This window comes from Chelonoidis abingdonii, chromosome 22, assembly GCF_003597395.2.
Source record: "Chelonoidis abingdonii isolate Lonesome George chromosome 22, CheloAbing_2.0, whole genome shotgun sequence".
NCBI lineage: Eukaryota > Metazoa > Chordata > Testudines > Testudinidae > Chelonoidis > Chelonoidis abingdonii.
Window position 1 is genome coordinate 5,175,775 of NC_133790.1, and position 27,602 is coordinate 5,203,376.

The window sequence follows — 27,602 nt, forward strand, 5'->3', positions numbered from 1 at the left end:
GGGAAGTGGGTTATTTCCCTTTGTTGTAGACTCAGGGCATCTGAGTCTTGGGGGTTTCCCAGGGAAGGTTTTGGGGAGACCAGAGTGAGCCAAAACACTGGAATTTTTGGATGGTGGCAGTGATATCAGATCTAAGCTGGTAATTAAGCTTAGAGCGGTTCATGCTAGCTTCTCAGTTTATGAAAGCTAAGGTTCAAATCTGAGTAGGAAAGCTACGACAGAGTTAATTCCAAATCTATGCCAGAGCCGAGTGAAACCTGTACCTAGGGTGACCAGATCGCAAGTGTGAAAGATCACGACACTTTTTTTCAGGGTGGGGCAGAGGGATGTAATACTTATATATTGGGATATCTGGTCACACTACCTGCACCTGGTAATCTGTAATGCTGACTCCTTCTTAAAGATCCATTCAGAACATGCGCTCTCCTGCACATATCGTGCCCACCCATCAGACCTTAAGACATAGCTATGCCACCACAAGAGGCCAGAGAACAAACTCTGGGCTCAAGAAGCCATCATGACTCATGAAACAGGATCCCTCACACACACACCCCAAAAAAATCACACGATTGGCTTAAAAATTAAGAGATCTACCCTTTAAAAAATAACACACTCGGGGCTGTATTTGCCTTTGGGTTTTGAGCCTTTAGAAGCCACACTTTCAAGCTCTTCTCTGCAGCCACATGGGCTAAAGCTTTACTTTGTTATTTAAATGAAAACAGAGATTCCTGCCTCTTCCCAGGACTCCAGGAGCTGGGCCTTTCAGAAAGGCACCAAATAGCCCAAGACTCACACTAAACAACCTAAGACTTGGCAAAACTAAGGTGATCAGAACAAACCTCCTGCCCCGCCCCAAAAAAAAGTTAAAATGCAACCATGAAAAGGAGGCTTCTACCAGCCCCTGCTATTTACAAGAGTCCTAACAGTTTTTGCATGGTAGGAAGAGGACAGAGGCATTTCCTCCAGAGATCAGGAGTGAAGTCTTGGACCCACTGAAGTCAGTGGCAAAGCTCCCACTGATTTCATGGGGGCCAGAATTTCTCCGGAAGTGTCCCCATTGGCTCCTACAGCCTATATTGTTTTAACCCTGACAATAACATCATTTAACGAACCTTCAGGTTGCTTTCCCTGCTTCCCCTCATCCTCTTCCAAAGCACACACTTAGCCTGCAAGAGAAATTGGTGGTGACTCGTACGTGATTTAAACAGATGCCTCTGCAGTCTGCCAGATACAAGAGCAGAGCCAATACAACAAGCAGATTCATCCTGTGAACTCAGTGGGGAACGGAACAGGAGGATTCTGGCCTAGCGTGCTGCAGGCACCTCACCAGACGCATGAGCCAGCCCTGGGAGAGCCTTCCCCAGTGTGAAAGTAGAATAAATTTATTATAAGAATAGAAAGGAGTAAAGACATGTTGTCTGTACCTTTAAGCAAAATTGTTGGAATGTTGCAATCCAGGTGTCAGGAATACAGACATTAACATAGAACAATTGCACCATTTAAGGGCAATTGGTGAACTATTAGCCTTAGACAGATAACTATTAGTAAGGAAGTAGGATATGCATGCTGTGCCCCAGGTGGTTTTCACTGTCTGTTGCTTCTTTGTCCCTTTGTCTAACTCCTGCTCTTTTATCTGTATAAATAAGACTGTTTAAGCCTTGCATGGCCTCTCACATTATCTGGGTGTTATTGGCGGGGCACTGCGGCTAACAAACAGAGTGGTCTGACAAATTGTGAGTCCTGATTCTAACTTTGACACCAGCTAAGCTGGTAGAAGCCATGTGCAGCTCACCCCAGCCGGAGGACACAGCTAGCCTATTTCACAGTCCACACAACAGGACTGCGCAGCAGTCAAGCAGCTGCTGCGTTCCCAGTGCCTTCTTAATAATACCAAGAATGAGTCCTATTCCACCTGTATTGATTCTGCACAGACCAGGAGCTGTCCCCGTCTCTCTGCTGAATTAAAGCCCAGCTCTCACTGAAGCCTCATCCTGGGAACTAGGGTTTCCTTGGTGACCTGCTAGGTTCTCACTGGGAATTGTAGAAGTTAGCTGGGAAAAGACTTCTGCTAACACTGAGTACAAGTAAGTCACTCTGCTGGATAGTCTGCTAAGCCCTCACGTGCCTCCCCTTCCTCGGATTTGCCAAGGCTCATGGGAATCTTGCTCAGTCATTTTGCATCTGTGGGCATGTCTACAGCACAGCCACTCCAGGTAAACGGAAGGGGGCTTCCCATCAGTGTAGTTAATCCATCTCTGAGAGATGGTAGCTAGGTTGATAGAAGAATTATTGTCAACTGCGTCGCATCTACACTGAGGGTTAGGTCCACCTAACTACGGTGCTAAGGGCACAACATTTTTCACTGCCCTGCACGACATCGCTAGATCGATCTAATCTTCAGGTGCAGACCAGACTTATGAAATATGGGGGCTTGGCTCCCACAGGCTGGTTTGTACCACAGTGAAACGTATGACTGATGTATTCGCACTTCACTGTAAATCAAACAAGTTAATTTGCTACTGACTGCAGATGAAAAGAAAATAATTAAAAATTAATGGGAGTGAAGAGTCATAGCTGCTCAGGTCCCTTCTAGGCTGGCTTGTTCATTTTATTTAGGATGAATAGCGTGAGAGCCAGATAGGGTGATCAGACACCCCATTTTATAGGGGCAGTCCTGGTTTTTGGGTCTTTTTCTTATATAGGCTCCTATTTACACACGCATGCACACATGCATACACGCACCGTCCCCATTTTTCCACACTTGCTGTCTGGTCACCCTAGAGCCAGACCCCTAAACAAAACATTTAGCGCCTTGTGTTCACACCTACTCCACACGGTGCAGCGCTGGAGAGGGGTGAGAGCCAGGGGCTGACTACAGCCCAGCTGCTGCTGGTGCCAGCCCAGGATGGGAGGTTGCAATGCCAGGAACTCATCATCATCTCCCCACTACTGGTAGCATAGGGGTCAATGGGACTGAAAAGGAAGCCAACGTTGGCTACGAACAGAGCATGGCCAGGATGGAGCTGAGGGGATTCAGAGCATCCCCTGAGTAGCATGTGAGACTGCCCTAAGCCAAACCCCTCTTCGGAAAGGCAGAGGGACCAGCACTTACCCTGCATTCTAGTCTATGCTGGTTCTCATACCGTGCTCCTCACCGCAGGATCTGAGCACCACGGTGGATAGCTAAGGTTCAATGACCACCACATGTCCTCTTAAGCCTCTCGTGCCACACAGGGGTGGAGAGAACCAAGCTGCTGGGTATTTTGCCCCTCCCTGAGCCAGCTTCGGTGGCTCCAAGCCAAAGGACTTTGCTTTGTGATGGGTTAGTTGTATTGGATTCCGGATCAATGGCTTTTGGCTGGCAAAGCAGCAGCCATCTGAACATTGCCATCTAATCTATGGCGCTGTCTTGTCCCTCCCAAACTACCAACATTTCACTCAGGCACACACCAGAACTACCATGAAACAAAGCAGGCTGCAAAACAAAGAATTTTAGAAGTCTGTTTTTCAGCTGCTTAACATATTTTCTCCCCCCACTCACACCTCCCAGTCCATGCCCTGCAGGCAAAAAGAAAGAAATGAATGAGAACAGGGCCCGCTAATGGCAAAGTTATTTACGCAAGCAACGAGAATGATCTGCACATTAAAGCCCAAGTGATTTGTATTGGGCTTGCAGAAGTTAGCTGGAAATGGGCTTCTTCTCCGAGCCGTTGTACCACTGATTATTAATGAGATTCTCTATTGGATTTCTAATAACCCCTGCAGTGCTAATGTTATAAACCCTGGCTTCTCAGATTCATAATGTTTTTAGAGATGGAAATTCGCCATGTGCAGAGTGTATATTTATGCTTCCCAGCTAGGAAAATCAAATCACCGTGTGTCTCCTGCTCATCCTGGCTTTTAAAATACAGATATTTCAATCTTGAAGCTGCAGTTATCGTTTTTGGCTTGTTTTTCATTTTTTGCTGATGCAATAGATCCAACTCAATTCAGCAAAAGCGAGCCAGCTTGCTGGCAGGGCCAGTCAGTTTGACTAGCTCCTCTTTGCCGCTCAGCATGGATTAGGACAGCATTAATGGCTGCAGAAGGCCCGCTTGATGGGGAAGCCCCCAAATTCCAACCAGAAAGGGGCAAAAAGCAGTTATGCTCTTGATCCCTGGTCACTTCCATTCAGGCAGGCACAAGGTTGCGCTTCACATGATGGAAACCTGTCAAAGGGCACAGCAGAATCAAGCAAACACAAGAGAGTCAAGCTACTTTTGTTGTGGGTGACAGCGATCGCTCTGAGGGACGCCACCAGCACCTGACTGAAGGAATGATGCCAGCGACTGAAAATTAACTCTTGGGAACTGGTGCTCCTGGACATGCAATGTGTGCGCTGCAAATAGATATCCCTTAAGAAACAAGCATGCACTTCATTTAGCATGACAAATGGTGCAAGGGGAGCACGTAGAGCTTTTACCCTGGCGCAGATATTTAGGGCTGGGGGAACAGGCAGCCTGATCCGGAGAGGTGCTGAGTACACACAGCTCCCACTGTGCTGCAAGGCCCAGATCCTGGGATCAGATCTGCTAGCACAGACCCCTCAGTCTGAGCGTGGGCCCCCGGCAGGAAAGCGTCCACATTAGCAGATTCGAATGCTGGAGCAGGACTAAAGAGAGCCGTAGGTGCCCAGTTCAAATAAGTGTCATTGCACATGGGTCATTTCTGAGTCAGGAATGGATGATCTTCCAGGTTGGGCAGTGGAGCTGCTGCTCTTGCTCCCTGCTCAGCTAAGGATGCTCATGTGGTCCCAGAGGAACACAGGCAGAGCTTGAAGCCCCAGCACGCCGTGGAGACTGGCGCTCTCAGCCCCCTGCACCAAGAGAGGCACGTTCTCATGTTCAGGTTGTGTAGAATGCAAATCTCCCAGCGGGGCTTCAACTCCTGCAGGGCTACAAAGCCCCACATCAAGCCAGGGCCATTCCCAACTGCTCCTGTGTCAGTCAAGGAGGTCACAATGGAGCTATCCAAGATGTCCTCTCTGGTCCTGATGCCAAGCCCCCTGAGGTGAATGGAGATAGGCCCACTGGGACTGCATGGGCTGTTGGCTCAAACCCGCTATGCCCCAAGGGCTGAATGCTACTGCTCCAAAGCGGACTCAGTTGCAGGAGAGGAGGAGAAGAAACCTAACCGAAGTCTCCAGCATGGCAGCGCAGAGTAGTATAGCGCCCTGGAGCCAGTCCACCATGTGCTTTTGCTCTCACTCTACAAGCTCACCCTAGAAATATGCTAAGTTGGCAACACAAGTTGGTTGCCAGAGGTCTTGTGGTTAAGGCATTGGACTGGGATTCAGAAGATCAGGGTGTCACAGTTTCAGGAGAACTGCATCTCACTCTCCCAATCCTCCACTCTTTGTGGTCTCTGATGGGCACCCACTTAAAAGGTTTCTGGTGCCCAGGCACCACCTCTCCTGGGTGAACCACCATTTCTCACTCCCTCCTGACCAACCCTCAGGCTGCACAGTTCCCTGCCTTACCCTGTGATAGCCCCAGCAAGCCAGACTGCCCAAAAGGCCAATGCCTGCATTTTTCTTTGTCTTTGAAGACATATAACAGGCAATCCACTGGTCAGTAAGTTACCACAGCTCCTTCTAAGCAAGCTCTTTTATTCTTACGGTTACACAGAAAACCAATTAAAACAATAGACGTTCCTATACACCTCCTAGAAAGCTCATCAGAGGGTCACCCCAGCTCCAGCCTAGGGCTCTGGGAGGTTTAGTCCATCAAAACCCACAACTGGCTTTTCCCTGCGGTTATAAGTTCATACCCATCTTGGATCCAGAACCAGAATAAAAACTGGGCAGACCAGTCACTTCTTTATACAGCTCAGGCCTGTGAGCCTGGTAATCAACAGACAGTGACCCTCTCCTCAGGGTGTGGCGTCAAAAGGCTGGTTTTTTGCATAATCGGAGTTGGGGAATTTGCATTAACCGCTCCCTAAGGATTCCCCAGGAAATCCACTTAAGACTTGTCCCAAGAGTCCATACTTGTCTGGCATATTCTCAGTGTAGCCTTTTGAACTCCCAGTTCCTACATCGGTCGCGTCTTCCCCCCAGAGAGGTTACACATAATCTCAGTCAACAATACACAAGTTTAACACAATAAGGTCTTTCAAGGATACTGCAGGGCAGTGCCTAGCTCTGCCACAGATGAACATGACTCACTGTGCCTTAATTCAGCTTCTGTAAAAATGGGAGAATGATCCTGCTTCCCTCCCACTCCGAACAAGGAATGGAACAACATGGCACCATTGAGCCATTTTTTTCTTTTAAGAAAGTTAAGTTATTGGCAAAACTGAAGAGTGATCCATTCAAACTCACCCTCTGACAGGGTGGAGTTTGAGCCAGGAGAGAAACGGAAACTTTCCCAGACAGACAGGGCAATAAAAACCCCAACCCGGCAACACTTTATTTATTCTCAAGTATTGCAAGGGTTTTTCTTCAATAACTAGGGACCCTCTCTAGAGACACCAACTTGTAAAGAAAACAAAAAACTATTCAGTGCAAGCAGCTCTGACTTGGATAAATAACGTTCCACTATTTTCCTACAGTGCACATTCCGTTTTGGCAAAAAGAAGATTAGGGAGGTCAGTTACATTAAGAGAGCGTCAGCGGCCATTGGAATCTGCGCTGCAGTGACATACTTCTCTCAGTTATAAGCTGCTGGATTGCAGTAGGCCCCTTGGGCCATAATCTTGCATCACGGCCCTATTGTGCTGGGTGCTTCCTACACAGAGAGAGTGTTTACTATATAAGTAAATTAAAACCTACGGCAAATATGCAGTGGTTTTACCATGTTATCTTCATCTAGAAGAATGTATTTATGCAATCCCCCATTACCTGAGCACCCCACAAACTAATAATGCATTTGTCTTCACTACTTACCTGTGACTTATGGCATTGATACATTATCCCCCATTTGTAGATGAGAGGGGAGGCACAGAGAACTTAAGTGACTTGCCCATCATCACACAGATAACCTGTAGTGGAGCAGGGAACTGAACCTGGGTCTCCCATGTCACAGATTAGCAGCCTGGAGCATCTGCCCTCTTCCCCCCACGATAGCTGGTTTCTCTTGTGCCGCATGCAGCAGCAAAATGAAATCTAAAAAACGGATCATCTTCTCACATTGTCTGTCTCCCTAAGCAGTCAAAGAAACCAACTGACCTTTCAGCCAGGAATAAGCAAAATTCGCTTCTTGTACTAGAACTTTCTGCTCATAATGGTTACACCAATGGCATTTCCTACAGTGGTAGATACCGAAAAAACCCAGAGACCATCCCTGGTGAAATACACAAGCCTTTCTCTGTGCCTATAAATAATAGATTCTGAAGACCTAAATTGCATTACTTCCAGCATCCACTCTTGCTCATTCTAATGCCTGCTGGTGCATTTTTAGCACAAGATAAAGCAGAAAAACAACAGCTCACAGTTGGATTTGTCCAACCCTTCACACTTTGAGCAATAATACCCGACAGAGCAGACTGCAGGTCTTGATCAGTGGGGTGTGTGAAATATTTAAGTTAACAGATTGAAGTATTTTATCCCAAGACTTTGCTAAAAAGATGCTGCCAACTTCTGGATCATTTAAAACCGTCTACTGGAGCTGCCGTTGCATTACGTCAGCCCAATGACTAACATATTTGCGAAGAGGGATGGGCTTCCGGTTAAGGCACAAGAGTCCGGTCGTCAGGAGCCCCGAGTTTTATTCCCAGCTGCTGTGCCAGTAATATCCCGTGGGACTTGACTGGCTTCTCTGCCCCTCTTTCAAGGTAAGTGATGTGGGAATAACACTTGCCAAGTTCATGGGGAATTGCGAGGCTTAGCTCATTAGCATTTGTAATGTGTTTTGAGATCCTTAGGTGAGACCGTGGAGAAATGCAAAGAGGTCTGGGGGAAAAAAGGTCTCATACACACATCTCTGTACTGTACTCAATGAACGTCTCACTCAATTTGAGCCTCATACCCAGGGCCGGCTCCAGTTTTTTTGCTGCCCCAAGCGACGAAGAAAAAAATTAAAAAAAGAGAAACTCGATTGAGCTGCCGCCAAAGTGCCGTCAAAGAGGAAGAGAGGGAGTGAAGGACCCACCGCTGAATTGCCGCCGAAGACCCAGACTTGCCGCCCCAATAACAGACGGACGTGCCACCCCTTTCTATTGGCCGCCCCAGGCACCTGCTTCCTTCGCTGGTGCCTGGAGCCGGCCCTGCTCACACCCAAGGACAACTCACCTCAAATCAATCTGGCTTACCTTGGAAATGTCATATGGGACAAGTCACACGATAGTTTACAACAACATGGCCACTAGTCCCAATCCCAGCGATGCTTTGTAAACCAGTTCCATCCAAACCTTCACAGCAAGATTTGACAATGGGGAAAATGGAGTTTTCTGACTGGAAATTTGAAGTGCTCGCATAGCTTTAACCTCATTCCCATTAAGGAATGCCAGGGCTTTGCACAGCAAAGACTTTAAATGGATCAGGACCTAAAGTGTTAAGATTACATTGGTAGCGGCTAATGTCATTTTACTTATACAAATTACATAGCTGGATCCTGGTTACTGCACTGAACAACAGGTAATCTTTGATTTTAGAGATGGGGAAACTGAGGCAAAAAACAAGAACGTGACTTGCCTATAGTCACCCAGCAGACCAGTGCCAAAGCTAGGAACAGAAGAACCCAAGTTTCCTGAGTCCCAGTCCGGTGCTCTATCTATTAGACCACACTGCCCAGCCTAGGTTTCTGCTCTTGGATCCTCCAGCTCAAGCAAAAAGAGGAATTTTGATCTCATTGAAACAAGCTTTTCAACTATTCCTTTCTGATTGCAAGATTCAATCCAATTCATGGCTAAGCTGCATAAAAGAGAAAATGTATTTGCTTTGGGATCCTAAGAGGTGAAGAAGTTCACGGGACTAACCTAGCACAGACTATCTGGAGTCAAGATCAGATAAAAATCAGAGTTGGACAAGAACTGACTTATCAGTATATCTTAAAATTCTCCTCTTTCCACCCCTAAGAATGCCTTTAGTTCTGCCCTCGGAAACAGGTTGGCAATTTGTGTTCAGTTGGTGAGAGAGTTGCCCAATCAAAGTTGCTTAATTAATAGAGCTTAAGTTTCTGTATTAGGGAGCCAATTTTTCAATTGCTAGAATGAGAGAGTTAGTTTTGCTGGAGCTAACTACTCTATTGCATATTCTCTTAGAATCACACTTTGTGCAAATACAACCCCACTTAGCCTGAGGATCTCAAAGCACTTTTCAAACATTAATGCACGTAGTCCGATATCAGCCCTATCACACTGATCACCATTCATAAGAGCTCTTGCCACCCACATGGTGGTATTTGAGATCTCACAGATTTGCCCTGTACTAAGAACAGGAAATAACGAGACCTTGCCATGCGGTTACTTGGCAAGTGGTGACTTTCTCGTGGGGACTACCCTAAATAGTATTATTGCCATTTTACAGATGGGCAAACGGAGGCAGATGTTGCTTGCCCAAAGTCACACGGCAAGTTTACCGAAGAACCAGAAATAGAGTTGAGGTCTTCACTCCTAGCCTTGTGGAACAGCAGCAAGACTGACATCGCCAAATCCATTCTGTATGAGGGAGCCCACAAATCTGCTAATGAATGAATGAACAGAAAGTCCTCTGTGAATTGCTCCAACTTTATCCCAGCGTGGTATAATACGTGCTCTCCAGCTGGAAATCCTAGATGTTTATAATGCTGCTGCTGCTAAGCTCTTAATGTTAAATACAGTGGGACCCATTAGCAGGAACTAACACTATACACACGTAAAAACTACAGTAGGATTACAACTTGAGTGCATAAAGGAAAATTCACGCAAACATTAGCTGCTTATCTCTGTATTTGGGACTTTTCTAAATGTTTTGCTGACTCCATATGATAAGCCAACTGCTTCAGAGCCTCAGTCTGAAGATAATCAGAGCTTGCTTATTTATTTATTGGCCTCATATTTGAAACTGGGCAAAATCAATTCAGGAAGCACAGATGCTCTCATGCACAAGCATATTTGTCTCTTCACCAGTAGAACAAACACGCAAACCACATACGGTCAAAAGTGCGTCGTCTAGCATGGACTCTCTCTGCCAATTGGCCCTGGTTTTCTGCAGCACATGTCCAAGTTTGTGACTCACTCGCAGCAGACAGGATACAGAACTTACATTTCTATACTGTCCATCTCAAGAGATCCCTGACTTAACCGGAATCTTTCCTATCCAGAGATCACATCATCAAGGCAAGATAGGTCAGCAGCTGCCATGAATTCTAGCCCCAAACTTACCTGTATCAAAGCAGAAGAAAGAGGTGTGGTCTGAAGTTGAGGGGGTCCAACATTCACATCCCCACTACCAAGCAGACCCCTGGGTCAGATGAGAGATTGTTCAGTCACATTCCAGTCTCGTAGCTCGGCCCAAGAAACATGTACAGGCAAAGGAGGGAGAGCGGGGAAGCTCACCGCTGTTTGGAGGTTTCCTACTGAGAGTTGTGACCAGGCAGTGCCTTCCGAAGGCAAGAGGACAGTCTTGCCCTCCCTTGGCATGGCTCAAAGGGAAGATGTGTGTTGGCAATGCAGTGCCGTAGGAGGCCCGATTTCATAGCAGCTGGGTGGCAGCCTGGGGATGTCAACTACCTGGTACTAGCTACCAGCTCCTCCCTGACTACTCCCAGCGACTTGGCCCCCAAGGCCCTGCCTTACATGCTGTGAGAGAGGTCCCTGCAGCTCAGGGAGTGCGCTGACGAGATGCTCCTCATCAGCCAGCAACTCCTCTGCATGACCAGCACTCCTGCTGCCAGACGGCAGCCCATCTTCCCGGGCCTAGGCCCCTCTGTTCTGAGGCTGGGGGAAAGACCTTCTGCAGTGTGAAGCTGTATTGTGCTGTGAAGTCAAGTAGGACAAAAAAGCACCAATCCCCTCCCGACCAGCATCCATGCCCCGCACAGCTTCAGTGCTGCTAGCAACAGTGTTCCAGATAGGAGACTTCAGCTCAGTGCAGCTCCCAGTCCACCCACACCCCACCCCACCCAGTGATCATCTGGAAAACTTCCCAGATTCCACGTCTGCGCCTCTAATTTATATCCCCAAGGATACAGCTAACTAGGGAGGCAGCGAGGGTGACTGCGCTGATTCAAAGCAAGGCAACTACTCTGGTTCAACCATTGTGGTAACCCCCACACCTACCCCTCCCAAAAACAGAAAGCTGGTTGCTAGCAACTACACGCTGAAACACCTGCATTTGCCAGTTGGCTACGCACAGCACAGCGATGAGTGCGACACTACTGAGCTCACTGCATGCCAAGCCACACTCCAGCACCTTGACAGCAGGTGGATAGGAAGAGAATTCAAAGGGGTCGGGAGAAAGGCCACACATAAATGTTAAACAGCTTTTCCCTTTTTGTTCATTCAGCCTCATCTCGGGACTCAGGACCAGATCTTCAGCTGGGGCAAATCAGTAGAGCAAGGCCCATTTACACCAGCTGAGGATCTAGTTATAACGAAGAAAAAAGCCCTCTCTTCGGGGGGTTCCCAGTTCTCTAGGGGTGACTTTTACGTTGTCAGTTCTTCGGATCAGGTAGGGTTGTGTTGTGTCAGACACAGCTCCAAGCATACTGTCAGCACTTAATAAGAACAGTGATACATAAATAATAAACTCGATTTCTGCTCAGTCTATGCAGGACAGGAGTCCAGAACACACAGTTGAAACAATACTTGTGCCAGCACCAGGAAAAAAATAATCACTGAGTCGTTCTCCAGCTACTGTTTTTCAACCCCCTTCTCTTCCTCCCAGGTATCAGGTTGGGGGATTGTATTAATTAGCCCCTGATATTTGGGTGGGATGAACCCAGCACAAAGGCAGTCCCAGCCCCTCTAGGAGTAGGAATAACTAAACAGATGCAGAAGAACAAGCCTGCAGGGCAAGCAACCGCATGCACAAGCGGCTTAGCATCAAACCCAAAATGCATCACATCACCCGCACTTCAACAACCCTCCTCTCAAACAGATGCCTGTACAGAGAAGACACTGAACGGAACAGCTAGCAGTCCCGCATCTCTCGTGTCTGTGGTAAAAATGAAGAAGCTTCAGTATTTGAAAGATCATTAGTTCAACAGCCAAGTGCTGAGAGGGGAGCCCTCCATTTTGCACTTCACGCTGGCTGCAGAGGTCCAACAGCCAAGATACTGACCCAGGCAACCTATCTCCCCAGCTTTCTCAGCTCTGCAATGCAGCTTTCTTAAACATTGAACAAGCCTGCTGCTCCTACACGACCTGCCAGTGCCATGATGAGATCGTTTTTAACACTGAGAGCCTAATGCCATTAATCTGGTTAAAGAGAGCAGGCTTTAAAGCCTGTGCATTCAGCTAAACACACTTGATAACGTCACATCTGTAGCAGATTTTCTTTTTTTAATAACTCTCTGGCAAACAAATCGAACTGCAACGCCAGTTCTGGGCTGAATGTTTTTGCCATCACCAAAGAAGAGTTTTTGAACTTGAACAGATTCAAATATCCTCCTGTATCAAGCTGATGATTTTTAAACTAACCCACATTTGTGGTCCTCCCGGCCTGGGGGAATGCGTTCATTTAGATCTCTCAGCAGCCTAACAGAGTTTGAGAGGGCAAAGGAAGGCTCCGCAGAATTGTTCGATAGATCCCCTAAGTTAAGTTCTCTGCAGGGCAGATGGTGCAAATTCATCCCAAGTGACAGTGCTGCATGCTTTTGGGGTGTCAGCCAGGTAACCAAATACACTGTTATGAAGCTTGTTCCTTCCAAAACCTCCCACCCTCACCCACAGCTTTGCCCTTCGTTTTTTGGCAGGAACTTTAAAAGCGCTCTGAAAACAGAAGCAGCTCTCAACAAAGTGATTCTTCTCCATAGATTTGCTATCCAGGTGTTACTTCCATTCCACAGCATACACATGCTCACACACACAATTATCTGACCCAAGGGTTTTCTAATCCATTTCTGAAAATATGGTCTCAATTAGCAATTAAATATGCCATTGTCTCACCAGTCCATCTACACTTGTATTTAACAGGTTTAAACCTATGAACAGAGCATCCCACTTTAATTGAACTGTGCAACTTCACTATCAAGACTGCACTTCCCAGCTTAAAGTGTGCTCACCAAAGCCCATAGCGCATGGACTAATAACACCACATCCACTGCCAAGAGACAGTCGGGGCTGTAGGATCGCTCTGTACAGAAGGCTCAGCACAAAGGTAACCTGATTGAGCAAACAGGGCTAGCAATGTAGCACACTTCCCCTGTGATATTACATGGGAAAATCCATACACACAAGGGGCTAGAACTGATTTGGATCTAAGCTCCATATTACCTAAAAGCACCCAAGTTAGAGGGGTTTTAGGTAACAGAATCTGGTTTTGACTCCCTCATATTTTCAGATGGGCCAAAATGTTGTTCTGACGGGTGTCACCAGGTGGTGCTGTTACACAGTCTTCCAAGATCTTTTTCTTCACTTTCGAGCAAATGTTCAATCTTGGGGAAATATGCTGTGTGGGATTCTTCATTTTATAATGCAGAGAATCTGGTTAGAGAGCTGTGCAAATAGCAAGATACCGTAGTTTGTTCTCTGCTTTGGCCTCTGATTGGAGTCAATTCTTGAGGCAGAGTTGCTTTCCGAGCACTGGGCATTGTTTTGGGCTAACATCCCTGAAATAAGAGACTGCTCTGCATGCTGTTTGACCCTCTCTGTTCCAGGACTGGTGTACGTGTGTAAATAAAACAAGTTATCTTTATCTATATAAATATTTCAATGACCAAACTACTCCCCTCCAAAAATTAGGCTGGTAAAAGTGGTTTCCCTGTGGTATATACACTATATCATACACCGTAGTTGTGCATATGAATTTATCTAGGTACTATATATAAGATCTTTGACACATACACCATAAATTAGCCTAGATTTCTTGAGTAGAACAATGAGATGGAGAATTGAAGCCCTATTATATAGCACCAGCTTCTCTTTAACTAGAAGGGCATTTAAAATATTTGTTCATGGGGTGGGGGGGAGAGAGGCTTAAATTACAGAACAAGTTTTGTGTGGCCCCACTCATCCCCAATATCAATGACCTTTTCTCCCAGGAGCTAAGTGGTAAAAATTGGTTAGCGACAAGCTGAGGAACAGACCCCAAACTACTAAGGCTGGTGTATTTTAGCATCCCAGCAGCGACCCTATGGTTAAGGCTACGAAAATCACTCCATTCCAACTCCTTCCCAGTATAACTTTCTCAAGTGATCATCATTTTAGAAAGTTTGGGCTGACTGAGATAAGTTGATTTTGGATCACATTGCTGGAAGTAGCCATGGTGAAGGGTTTTGTTGTTACTGCTGTTTTTTAAAAAGAGCCAGATATATTCCATTAATCTGAATTCTATTGGGGTAGCCACGTCAACCTCAATTCAGTGGAGCCAGGCCAATTTACACCACATGAGGATTGGGCTCAAACAATCTATTGTGGGCACTTTATCTTTACAACACTGGAGAAATTCACAGTTAAAGGTAAAGTTTGTTTGCAGGAACAGCACCAATTAGCCTCACTGGTTAATTCTCAGCAGATGACAGTGTCTCGGGGTCATTTCCCAGAGCCACTTGAACGGAGGATTCTGTCCTTTTCAGCAGCCACTAACAGATAGCGCGGGGGGAGGGAGGAAAGGAGGAAAAAAGATTTATAGACTCAGGCTTTAAGGCCAGATAGGATCATCATGATCATCTAATCCAGCGGTTGCCAACCGGTCCATCCCTCCTGCAGCCAAGCAGGGAATTCGGCCGCCAACAGACCGGCAGCGCAGCGGGACTAAGGCAGGCTCCTTGCCTGTCCTAGCCCTGTGCTGCTCCCGGAAGCGGCTACCATGTCCAGCAGTGACTCCTGGGGAGTGGGGCAGGTGGCTCCCAATGGGAGCTGCAGGGGCAATGCCTGTGGATGGGGGCAGCGTGCAGAACCAGCTGCTCCTCCCCCCCACCCACCAGGAGCCACTGCCAGACATGGCTGTCGCTTCTGGGAGCAGTGTGGGGTCAGGGGAGGCAGGGAGCCTGCCTTAGCCCTGCAGTGCTGCCAACTGGGAACCGCCTGAGGTAAGCGGCGCCCAGCCGGAGCCCGCACACCAAACCCTTCCTGCACCCCAACCTCTTGCCCCACCGAGCCCCCTCCCCAACACCCCAACTCCCAATCCCAGCCCTGGGCCCCCTCCTGCACCTCAACCCCCTCCCAGAGCATGCACCCTGTACCCCAACCCCAACCACTGCCCAAGCCCTGAGCCCCCTCCCAGAGCCAGCACCTCACACCCCCTCCCACACCCCAACTCCCCTCCTGCACCCAAACTCCCTCCCAGAGCCCACATTCTGAACTCCCTCCTGCATCCCAACCCCCCTACCCCAGGCTCAGCCCAGAGCCCTTCCTGTACCCCATCCCAGCCCGGTGAAAGTGAGTGAGTGTGGGGGTCAGCAAGTGACGGAGGGAGGAGGGATGGTGTGAGCGGGACAGGAGCATGGCTTCGGGGAAGGGGCTGGGCAGGGGGCAGGGCAAGGGTGTTTGGATTTGTGTGATTACTGTTATTTCTACATTTTCTTTGAGGTAAATCCTGGGTTGCACTTAAATTCAAAAAGTGATCTTGTGGTTAAGAAGGTCGGAGACCACTAATTTAGTCTGACCCCCAGCACACTGCAGGCCACAAACCCTTACCCATTCACTCCTGTTCACAGATCCTGAACCTCTGTCTGAGTTACTGAAGTCCTCCACATATTGTTATTTGTGTTTCTGTAGTGCCTAGGAAGCTTAGTCACTGACCAGGCCCCCGTTGTGCTAGGAGCTGTACAGACACAGAGCATAAAAACAGTTTTTGATTTACTGCATCTGTGGCCTCTCTGCAGAGCCTGCCAATTAAACTGACAGCAGATGACTTTTTTCGGTTGACAGTGGTTTTTATGAGGAGGGGGCATAGGACCGATACCAGCCACGCTCATTTCACGTAGCTCCAGTCCTCAGGTACCCACTGGAGTTTCCCCTTTGTAAGCCTTACAGGGATTCTTGCCATTTTATAAAAGTTTTACAGCTCTTGGGTTTTTTGGATCAAAGTTTGCATTGCTGTTGCTACACCCTCTGCGACCGAGCGTGGTCAGAGGAAAGAGAGAAATCAGGGTGTCAGATGGTTTGATTTCTTACACTAACAAAAGAAATCTTTAAAAAATTTAAGGGAATTATTTGGGGAAGTGGTTTGGACTGAAGAACTCAAGGATCTGAATGTGGAGGAGGCCTGGAATTATGTTAAAGTCAAAGTTGCAGGAACTATCTGAAGCGTGCATCCCAAGAAAGGGGGGCGGGACAAGAAATCCTAGGGCAGGGTTGCAGACCAAGCGTCTCAAACACGTAAGCAAGGTGGCGCTCATCTCCCGGAATTTGATATAAGAAGAAGCCAGGCCCCGTGCTGGAGGAGACAGCAGTTAAAGATTTTTACTTAAGTGGAGTCATTAAAAATAGCTGTACTCTGGGCTAGATTCTTGATAACAGGATGAAACCTCAGTACTTTCAAATTAATTATAATAATATTTTGAATACTGTAGGGCCTACGATCCTTAATCACGGACCAGGACCCCACAGTTCTAAACCTGTTCCCCAAAGAATTACACTGATGTGAACTGAGGATAGAGGTGATTTTATTCTTAATTTTGGGCACGGCTGATGTCCAGCTTCATGTCTGATCAGTTTATTTGCAGAAAAGCCCAAAGGATCTAGTATCAGAGGGGTAGCCATGTTTGTCTGGATCTGTAAAGGCAGCAAAGAGTCCTGTCGCACCTTACAGACTAACAGACGTATTGGAGCATGAGCTTTCATGGGTGAATACCCACTTTGTTGGATGCATGATCTAGTTAGGGAGAAGGATTTCTTGTAGCTAAAGAACAGGCCGGGGACTGAAATGACCAGACTTCTAGTGCCAGGGTGCCACTAGCTTCCCATGTGACAGCAAGGAACGTGTCTTGTGTGACAAATGCACCAAGAAACCAGTGATACACCTGAGGTACATCGATGATATTTTAAGCCTCTATCCACAGGATACAACTCCCTCATAGATTTCCACCACAACTTCACCCATCACTGCCCATCCATTAAACTCTCTCCCACACCAGCATCAACTTCCTGGACATGCTGATCAGCTTCAGCAATGGAACCTACAGACAACTATACACAAGAAACCCCTGGATTCCCACACCTACCTTCGTAGACCCAGTAACCACCCAAACACACTAAGAAATCGGTTATTGACAGCCAGGCACTCAGATATCACAGAATATGCTCCAAGGAGATATACACCTTACCACACTCAGAATTGCTCTTGCCAAACAAGGACATTCCACTAGAGAGGTAGATTGCATCATGGAACAGACCACCCCAATACCCCGAGAGAATCTGCTTTGATACAGAAATGAAAGCCCCTCTGACAAGACACCCCTAGTTGTCACCTACCACCCCGCACTGGAACCCAAATGGGGCACCATCAAACAACTACAACCCATACTCGATGGAGACCCCATTGAGAAAGAAATTGTTCCTGCCCCCCCACACCCAGACTTCTGGCCTTCACACTACCCCGCAACCTCTCCAGGCTCATCATCAGACACAAGCTCCCCATAGACCAGGACACACCAACTCAAAGCAGCACCAGGCCCTGCCAGAACAACAGATGCAAAACCTGCAGCCATAGCTCCAGTGCTACAAAGATCAACACCCCCCACAACACACCTTTTAAGATCCATGGGTCCTATACGTGCCTATCATATAATGTGGTGTCCCTCATCCAGCGCATTATGTAGGTGAAACCAGACAATCACCGCGCTCTCAAGTGAACTCACACAGGAAAATGATTAGAGGCAAGAATACCACATCATGGGTGGGTGAACACTTTCCGCAAAGCAATCATTCTACATCAGACTGAGCAGTCCTCATCCTCCAAAGGAAACCTGCACAACGCTTTCGAAAGTCGAGCCTGGGAGCTTAAATTCATTACTTTGCTAGATACTGAAAATCATGGACTGAACAGAGACATTGGATTTATGGCTTATTACGACCATCTGTAACCCACTAACCCCCCTTTCTGTTCTAGGACCATAAAGGTTTTAATGGGCCACTTCCCCTTGACTGGTCCCCTAGAAAGGATGTTAACTGAGCTGTTTGTTTGCTCTTGTACTTCACTGTGATGTTCTCTGCACCCTTCCCAGACCGGAGGGAAAGCTCGCCTCTCTCACCAACCGAAGTTGGTCCAATAAAAGATATTCCCTCACCCATCCCCCTTCTCTCTGGCAGCAAGGAAGTCATTGAGGCTAAAACTTTCCCAGGTGGCCCCTGATTTCAGGTGCCCAATTTGAGACAGCTGGAGCCCAATCTGCAGAGGTGCTGAGCACCAGCAGCTCCCATTGACTTCAGCTGGAGTTGGGGGTGCTGAGCACTTCTCCCCTCCCCACCACCCCTGGGTCTCAAGATGGGTACCCAGAAAGTGAAGGAGCCTCAATCAGGGGCCACTCTGGAAGACTTTATCCTTGATCTCTCTGTACCTCTGTTTGCTTGCCAGTAAAATGGGGCCGTTACCACACTTACGTATCCCGTGGGGGTGGGCTGCAGGCAACTGATTGTGATCCACAGGAAACAGGCACTGCAGAAGTGCAAAGGATCATGAGTAATCACCAGCATCAAAACCCCTGCAGACTACAGAACTGTCTCCATCAGGCTACAAACCCAGACACTTCTACGGGCTCCTGAACTCTAGCACCCGGAGTACGAGAGGATTACAAACCTACAATGCAGCCACCTCTGGATCAATTCTCTGAGCTTGAAGGATACCAAATGTGATAGCCGTTCAGTTAAATAACAACAGGACAACTAATTTCATGGCTACCCTTGCTGAAAATCACTGGAATGCTGCCCAGCGTGTCTCTAACTGTGCGACACAAGGGTGTAACATGGCTCCCAAAGCACTTGTGCAAAGGTATCGCTTTTAAACAAAATAAGCCCATCTCCCATAAATATCCTTCAGGCGCATTCAGATCTTTGCCACCTGTTTTCTGCCCTCCTGTTTTCTCTTTGTTCCTATTCAGATCCACAGGGCCCCAGTAGGGATCACAGTGCCAAGGAGCATTCCACCTGCAAAAAAAGCCTCCGTGGATCTGGTCCTCTGTCCTACTGTCCTCTCCAGGCTTTAATCTTCCTGCATTTTGCATACCAAGTTCTGCAGAAAGGGATTTTAATAGCAGCTCTGCGGCAACAGATTTTGGGGGATAAAACCCTGCCCATACACTTTATTTTATGGGTACCCCACTGATGAGCGTAGGTGATTGTATAAAGGCAAGAGAGACTATTAGGCCAGGTCTACACTACAGACCTATGTCAGTATAACTACATCATTTGGGCTGTTAAAAATCCACACCCCCGAGTGACGCAGTTATACTGACCTTAACCCTGTGTATACAAGGCTGTGTCACCGGAAGGGCTTCTCCCACTGCCATAGTTACTGATTCTTAGGGCACGTCTACACTACCCGCCGGATCGGCGAGTCGTGATCAATCTATCAGGGATCGATTTATTGCGTGTAGCGTAGACTCGATAAAAATCGATCCCTGGTCGCTCTCCCTTCGACTGCTGAACTCCAACTCGGTGAGAGGGGGAAGCAAAGTGGACACGGGAGCCGCAGCAATCGACCCCGCGCCGCGAGCATGCAAGGTAAGTCGAACTATAATACGTCGACTTCAGTTACACTATTCTCATAACTGAAGTTGCGTATCTTCAGTCGATCCCCCCCGCAGAGTAGACCAGGCCTCAGGGAGGTGAATTACCTACGCCAACAGGAGAGATCTCTCCCGGCGCATAGGCGCAGCTTCACTTAAGCGCAATGGCACCAATGCAGAGTTTGATGTGTAGACCTGCCCCAATTCTGCTCTCACTTACAGGGGTGTAAATCAGAAGTAACTCCACTGAAATCTTATTCACGCCAGACCAGCTCCACTGAAGTTAACAAAGTAACACTAGTGTAAGACCAGAGTCAAGTCCAGAGAGATTTAGCTAATTCCCCTTTCCACGCCCCTATCTCTTTTGTTTAGCTAATGCCTTCTCGTCAGCATTCGACTACATTTACATAGCATGTGACATGCGGAAAATGTCTTTTTTCACTCAAAGTTTCCCGTCAGTCTCTAGACGGAATAGAACAAAGGCAGCGGGACATTTTATTTAAGCTGTGCAGTGACATTTTTCAAGTAACTCCTTCATAAACCAAACATCATTATAATGTTGTCATGTGAATTTTCTCCCGTTGATTAATAGCAGGGAAAACAAAAAAACAAAAAAATCAGTCCTTGGTTCATCTGACTGATCTGTGATTGCTAGGTCTTAGGATCTCTAGCAAGACAATAGTATGATGTAATTTACGCCTGCATTATATTATTAAACCTGATGGTTACTTATATCAAAGCTGTTGTGACAATGCTGGCTCGAAAGCGCTGCTCAGCAGCGGTTCACTGCACTACTGTAATGCACATCTCTGGATGCTAGCTCCTGCAGACTAGCAAAGGCACCACGGTGAAAGAAGGGGGCGGGGGGAAATCACTCACAGAGCACCTGATGCCTGCCTAGAGCTGCAAAAATTAATTGGCTTTATTTAAAGAAAAAAAAAAAAAAAAAACGTTCAGCAAAATGAAAACTCCAAAATCAGCTTGACACTGGATTTGTACAGGGAGAAAAGATTGGAGACAAATGTTCAAGAGAGCCTCGGGAGCTGTCTGTCTGTGGAGGATTTGTGGGCACATCCGTTTGTCAACACAGATCAGGTAAATGTACCCCCAAACCAGGTCACTGTACCCCGGTGTGTGCGTCGTTAGGGAGGGTCTTTTGAAAAGGCATCTCTTGGCAATATCTGGCTGCAGTGAAAGGTGCTCTCAGATACTACCGTGATGGAAGCCACAAGAGTATCTCAATAGCTGCCTTTCAGCCCCAGTGACCAGGAAAATGATGTGAGATCCAAGACCACAGAAAAAGAACAAATTACAAGGTGAAGGAGAGAGAAACCTCAAGTGCCTTCCAGGAACTGACTATTCCCTTCTCTGGCTTCCAGCTCCCTGCTGGCCCAGTAGCAATTTTGTCAGAGGCTATCTTAGGTCAGATATTAAAACAATCCAGAAATATAATCCTGCTGCTAGACTAGAAATCACAGCCTGATGGTGCAATGACTGCCATGAAGGACAAAGTCTAAAAGATGGCAACATTCAGTTGACCATCCCTGGTGATCCAGTGGCCAGCAAGGTACAGGTCTGTTTAAAGTTTACTCACCTCTGCAGACAGCTAGGAGTATTAACAGAATCTTTATCTCGAGATCGGCAGCTGGAATGAAGCCAAAGGACACCCCACTAGTCCATCAGACTCAGGGACTTTAATCAGCCAAGCTAACACCCATGGGAGTTGAGTTTCCCAGGGAAGCTTAGGTTTTGTGCCAGAGGGTAGGTGGGATGAGAGGGTGTGGCGGAGACAGGATCAGCATTTTCTCTTTCAACACCCAAAACACACAGAAGCAAAAATGTTTAATTTCGTGCAGATTTTGCCCTGACCTTCCCCCATCAGGATTCATCAACAGAGCAGTACGTGGCCACACAAAAACATTTTGATTCCATTTCAAGTATCCCCAAATCCTAAGCCCTGTTCACAAAGTAAGAGAGAGGAGAAAGAGCTGTTCCTGAGCATGGCTGCAGCAAGGCGTTTGTTGTGATGGGGTACCTGAATGCCACACTGGGCCTGAGGGGGTTAAAAGAGAATACAAGGCCCAGGTAGACCCATCCCTCTAGGCCTGCCAAGCTACAAGAGTGGGTTAAAAGTAGCTCAGAAACCCAGGCAAGGGGAGTAGACAGGCTAGTCCAGAGAATTCTTCCCCAGGAAGCCAGACAGAAGGTGGAGCCTGAGAGGGGACCGCAGGGTGGGTAAGGCCCCAAGCAGAGCCTTCTCCAACCATTAGCCTCTTTAAGAACCACCAGGTCCTGGTGCTTTGGACTGAGAGATCATAGGTAGGAAGTAACGCAGGGTGGCAGACTTAAGACTTTCTCCAGAGAGGAATCTGCCAGTGTTACTTCCCACAGGGCCCTCTGGGGAGGGAAGCCCTGGGTCCCCCTACCATGCTGCACTTAAGGGCAAAGTCCCAGATGCAGCAGGGGAGGATGAGACACACCCAGCCCAGGGTTCGGAACCAGGCACCACTACTGCCCCCCCAAGAAAGAGACAGAGGGTGGAGGTCAGATGTGCTAACCTCCAAGCATCCTATCACACATTATTTTCCCAGCCTCAAAAACCCACCACCATAATTAGTCCCACTTATGACCCTTGTTGACAATTTCATTGAGAAGCCAAGGAATGACTAGAGATGGATCCAGAAGCACCACTTTGAGAGATATGCAATTGCTCAGCCTCCTGCCTACTCAAACATGAAGCTCTCTGCTTGTAGTGATTCATTATTACTGCTAATTAGCACTAATTATGATGGTAGTTTTCATTACACAGATACCTGTGTACCAGGAACACACTGGAGACACTCGGGTCATTCCATAAGGATCAACAGTTGTCAAATAGTAACTTTTAGTCACCACCAACTTGCATCCTATTCAAAGTGATGATGAAGCATTGAAAGAGTCACGTGCCATTTTCAGTCCCATGACCAAGGCAGCCCCTCAAATCACTCCTTTAAACCCCAAAAAAAACTTCAGATCAATGATAGTTATTTTCCCAGTCAACTACATAGACTCCTTTCCTAACCAAGGCGTCCAGCCCATGCAGTTTCTTGCATCTTAATAAATTAAAAATCAGCAGGAATTTAAATTTACACACACACACACACACACACACACACTCTCACAGCTCCAAATATTTGCTCATCTCCAACTGCAAGGCTAGCAAAAGCCAACCAAATTCCATCCTTAAACTCCCCAGAGGCAAATGATGCACCATAGACAGCAAGAACCAAAAATATTTTCAATTCAGCATGTCTTTTTTGTAATACCTGTGAATTTACGAAGACATTACAAAAAGAAAGCAGCAGAGAATCCTGTGGCACCTTATAGACTAACAGAGGTTTTGGAGCGTGAGCTTTCGTGGGTGAATACCCACTTCGTCAGACGCAGGTAGTGGAAATTTCCAGGGGCAGGTTTATATGCATAGCAAGCAAGCCTAGAGGATAATGAGGTTTTAGTCAGTCAGGAGGGTGAGGCCCTGTTCTAGCAGTAGAGGTGTGTAAAACCAAGGGAGGAGAAACTGGTCTGTAATTGGCAAGCCATTCACTAGTCCTTTGTTTAGTCTCAGAAGCTGATGGTTCAAATTATGCAGTTTCTCCTCCCTTGGTTTTCACACCCTACTGCTTAGACAGGGCCTCACCCTCCCTGACTGAACTAACCTCGTTATCTCTGCTGTGCTTAGCATATATATACCTGGCCCCTGGAAATTTCCACTACCTGGCGCTGGACGAAGTGGGTATTCACCCACGAAAGCTCACGCCTCCAAAACCTCTGTTTAGTCTATAAGGTGCCACAGGATTCTTCTGCTGGCTTTCACAGATCCCAGCTTAACACGGGCTACCCTCTGATACTACAAAAAGAGACAATTTTACTGGGAAAATATAAAATCAGGTACAAAGCAAGGATATTATTTATATCCAGACTAGTTCGACTTCTCTTTCACTCACCACACAAAATACTTCACAGGTAACAGACACACAAATCAAATGTTGCCCATTTTGTTGAGCATCCTCATTCTCTCACTGGGTCAGTGGGAGGTGGAGGGATGCTCAGCAGAAGACTCTAACCTGGGGCAGCTTGTGAAGTAGAGAGCCATTAGGTGTCTGTATCACTTCCGTGCATCATTATTATTTTTTTTTTTTTTTTTCAGGAAAAGGAGCCAAAAATCACTGAGACCAAGTCCAGGTTCTCTGGGTTAGGGATATTTGGAGGCCTAATTCAGGTAATTTATTAGCAGCCTACCGCCCTACTCCATTGCTTTGTGCCAGTGCCAAATGTGGATGCTGCTTTTCATCTATGTGAATTTCATGCTGTTGAAAAGTGCCAGATTCCAGCCTGGAGTCTCCCATTTATCCACAGGCCGGGAAACATCAGTGTAAACTTCCCCAGTCCTGCCCCTCACAGCTTGACCTGGACAGAGGGGAGTTTAGTATCCATGTCCATTCTGACCTCAGATTCTTTACTGATGATACCATTGGGGTGCCAGATGTGTTACAGATATCTATCCATCAGGGATATCCCAGGGACAGCAAAGGGCCACCAGAGGTTAACAGCTGTAGGCCATTGGTGATGTGAACAGGTGACATGGAGAACCAAGAGCTCATGCACCATCACCAATTGCTGGAGCTATGGAGTGCTACTTCTGGGGATGAGAGAGACGATGCTGGAATGAGCCAATAGCCTACTACTGGTACAGGGTCTCTTTTCCAGAGATGCCAAAAGATATCAGAGCCTGCGATGAACAGTGTGTCCTCCAATCCATCCCAGCATCAAATCATTAACAAGATCTATTTCCATGGTATATTACAGCACAAGCTTCAGCTATAAGTAATTAAACCCAATTATTTGTCGGTTCTCCTCGCCATATCCATTGTGGAGAATTCTCCTCTGAGTTCTGAAAGCACCATCTCACCGAGGGGGGGAATCAGTCTACTTGGTGCACAGACCTCAGTTTCCAGGAATGGCATAACACTGACAAAGTTCAAAGTATAGACGCATTGAGGTGGAGCCATCTGGTTCAGATTTTTAGTGGCAGACCAAACAAACATTAATAGCTGAAGCCCAGCTAGTTGGTCCTTCGATTTTATTGATTTAAATACTGCCTACTGGTGAGCAATACAAATAAAAAGCACAGAGAAGTCAGATAACCCTGGCCTGATTTTAAATTACCTCGTTATGCTATCAGACTTAGCAGCATTACCACATTCCACTTGCTTTCCTGATGCATTTTGCCCACAGGAGTTAGAAGACTATGATCCTGATGGCCGTTTTTTTTAAAAATCCCCCATGCAAGATTTTGTATGTTCAGGGAGCGTGGTGGAGGAGAGGCACTAGCAGAACAATTGAACCAATTTGAGAGCTACTGTATTAAAAGCCTTGGCTGAACAGGAGGCTAAGAGACCAGGACCACTGCAATACACAGTGACTAGTGAACTCTCAGTTCCAGCAGGGATGGGGAGGTTTCTACATCGCCACCAATGTTATCATATTTTAAATGGTGTGGCATTAGGTTGGGTTTGCTGTGATCAGCTCTGATACAGTCACTACTGTTCGCTCTGTGCAATGTTAGCACACCATTTGCTGTTAGCACTAAAATAGGAAGGCAAAGGATATTTGGGTTATTTAATAACAAAATCTAAGTTGCTGGACACTATATTTTGCACCGGTCACCATGATCACTGCATAAGCACAAAATCCATGAAACATTTCTTTGAGACAGAAAATAGTTCGTTCCCGGTATATCCCTCTGTCTGCATTAAACTAGACCACCACCACACTACAACTTATACACAATTGGAGAAGTGAATACTAATTTCACACACAAGTCCTGTTCTTTTGTAAAATCTCATGCTTTGTGAAACCAGTTTGTTAAAATGTAGGGTTGGGTGGGGTTTGTTTTTTTTCTCTTTGTTTTCGAAACAAAAACAAAGGTTTTGATAAAAACACCAGTCCTGCCCTCTAGTAAAACACAATGGTTACATTTGCCACATCTGCAGTGTTTTACCTCCCTGGAAACAGTCATAGAGCAGAAGTAGCCTAGCTCTGAGGCTGTTGACCAGTTTACATCACATCCATTCTGAAACTTTCCCTACATTCCTCTACTTGCTAGGTGTCCCCCCACATAACAGAGACTCAGCAGGTGCAATGAAAACATGCTGTCAGCTGCTGTCAACAGTTACGTAAGAATTCTTTTTCTTTATGCTATTCCATTAAGCCCCCCAAACTCACCACCCTTAGGACCATGAACTCTGCAACAGTCTCACCATGGCAACAATCTCCTGTCCCTCCAGAAAGACAAGCCAGCCAGCAAGTGGCAGAGACACTAGAGAAACTGCAAGGAAATTGACACACAATTGCTCCTGAAATCCATGCAGGATTACCCCCTGCTCCGCTGAAATGCTGAAATTTAAAATCCAGTCAAATCATTAAAAAAAAAAAAAAAAAAAAATCAAGCCTCCTGTTTCCTTAGACCTCACACATTTTTCATAGATACCTTTCCAAGGGCTAATGCCTCACCCTTAGCACTTCCCCAAATCTCAGATCTTTAGTCTCCCAAGTGACAGATTCTTGTTCTTACCTGTCTCACGTCTGGAATATTCAAAATATTGGAGTTTAAACCTTGCCAGAGTTTTGGTACAGACGGCAGGCGCCATCCATCACTCACTCCTTTCCTTACACTTCAACCCAGATCTTTATTTTTACACTTGTTTAATATTTTAGCTACTAGAGATTATTTGCATTCCTTCCTCTCCTCCACCCCCCGCCCCCACTCACTTTAATTTGAGGGGCTACGGTCTCTTTTTATGAATTAGAATAGTGAAAAACTCTTTTTACAAACTAAACCCTCAGAGGATGATCTCTAGCAAACACAAAGCTGATTTCGCCAGGTTCATTCGAGCGAGATTAACCCATGAATTACTGACGTGCTGCAAGGTCCATTTTTCGTCATAGGCATTTTGTCTGGCGCAAGCAGCAGCCTCCTCTCCAGCGAGCAGTTTTAAGCCCAGGGCATCTTCCAAAGAGCAAGCGGCACCCCCGGTGGGGCGCACGGGACCCGGAATACGGCACCTTTCCAGACGCCAGTGGATCGAGTGCGCCCAGCCCGGGGGAGCTGGGGCCCGTATGAAATGCCAGGGTTAATTTCTAGGGGGGCTGGCAGACATCTCGGGCAGGTTACAGGCGTTCAGATGGGGACCCCCATTTCCAGGGGGAGCCCAGCTCAGCGCACAGTAGCTGCTGCGGGGATGCAAGAACAAAGGCACCACGCAAACGCTCCTAGACAAGTTTGGCCAGCGGGCTGCTCCCCCGCACAACTAATGCCCGAGCCTCTCCCCGCACCGCCCCAGCGCGGAAAGCAGCCACTGTCCCCGCGGGGTAAAAAACCGCCGCGCCGCGGACTTACTCTCCAGCCCCGGCGAGCGAGCCGGGTCTGCAGCCGAGCGGGTCCCGCGGCCGAGCCCCTGCGCCGGCCGGGAGGCTCCGCGGAGTTGGTGCCGCTTCGCCCCGCAGCGCGGCACGCACGGCGCAGGCGAGAGCGGCTCCAAGGGGCGGGGCGGGGGTGGAGCAACCTGCCCCCAGACCGACTCCGGCTGGGGGGGAGTCACGCCCGGGGCGGGGGTGCCCCCAAAGCGGCGCAGCGGCGGCGCTCCGCCTGCCCAGCAGGGACGGGAAGAGCGGGAGCCGTGTGTGTCCCCCACCCCCTGGGCCAGGCTGCTGGGCGTTTCACTGCCTTGCCTGGCTCCTCCAACTCCAGCGAGGGGCTGCGCTGGGGGGGCG

General features: G+C 47.5%; 1 protein-coding gene across 1 annotated transcript in view; it reads right to left on the reverse strand.

The window, feature by feature from the left end:
• Positions 1-27,318, reverse strand: part of RPH3A (rabphilin 3A) — a 116,579-nt gene extending 89,261 nt beyond the window's left edge. Inside the window, exon 1 of the mRNA XM_075060132.1 lies at positions 27,229-27,318. The gene's annotated coding sequence lies outside the window, so the exon portion shown is untranslated. The remainder of the gene's footprint in view (positions 1-27,228) is intronic.
• Between the last annotated feature and the right edge of the window lie 284 nt (positions 27,319-27,602).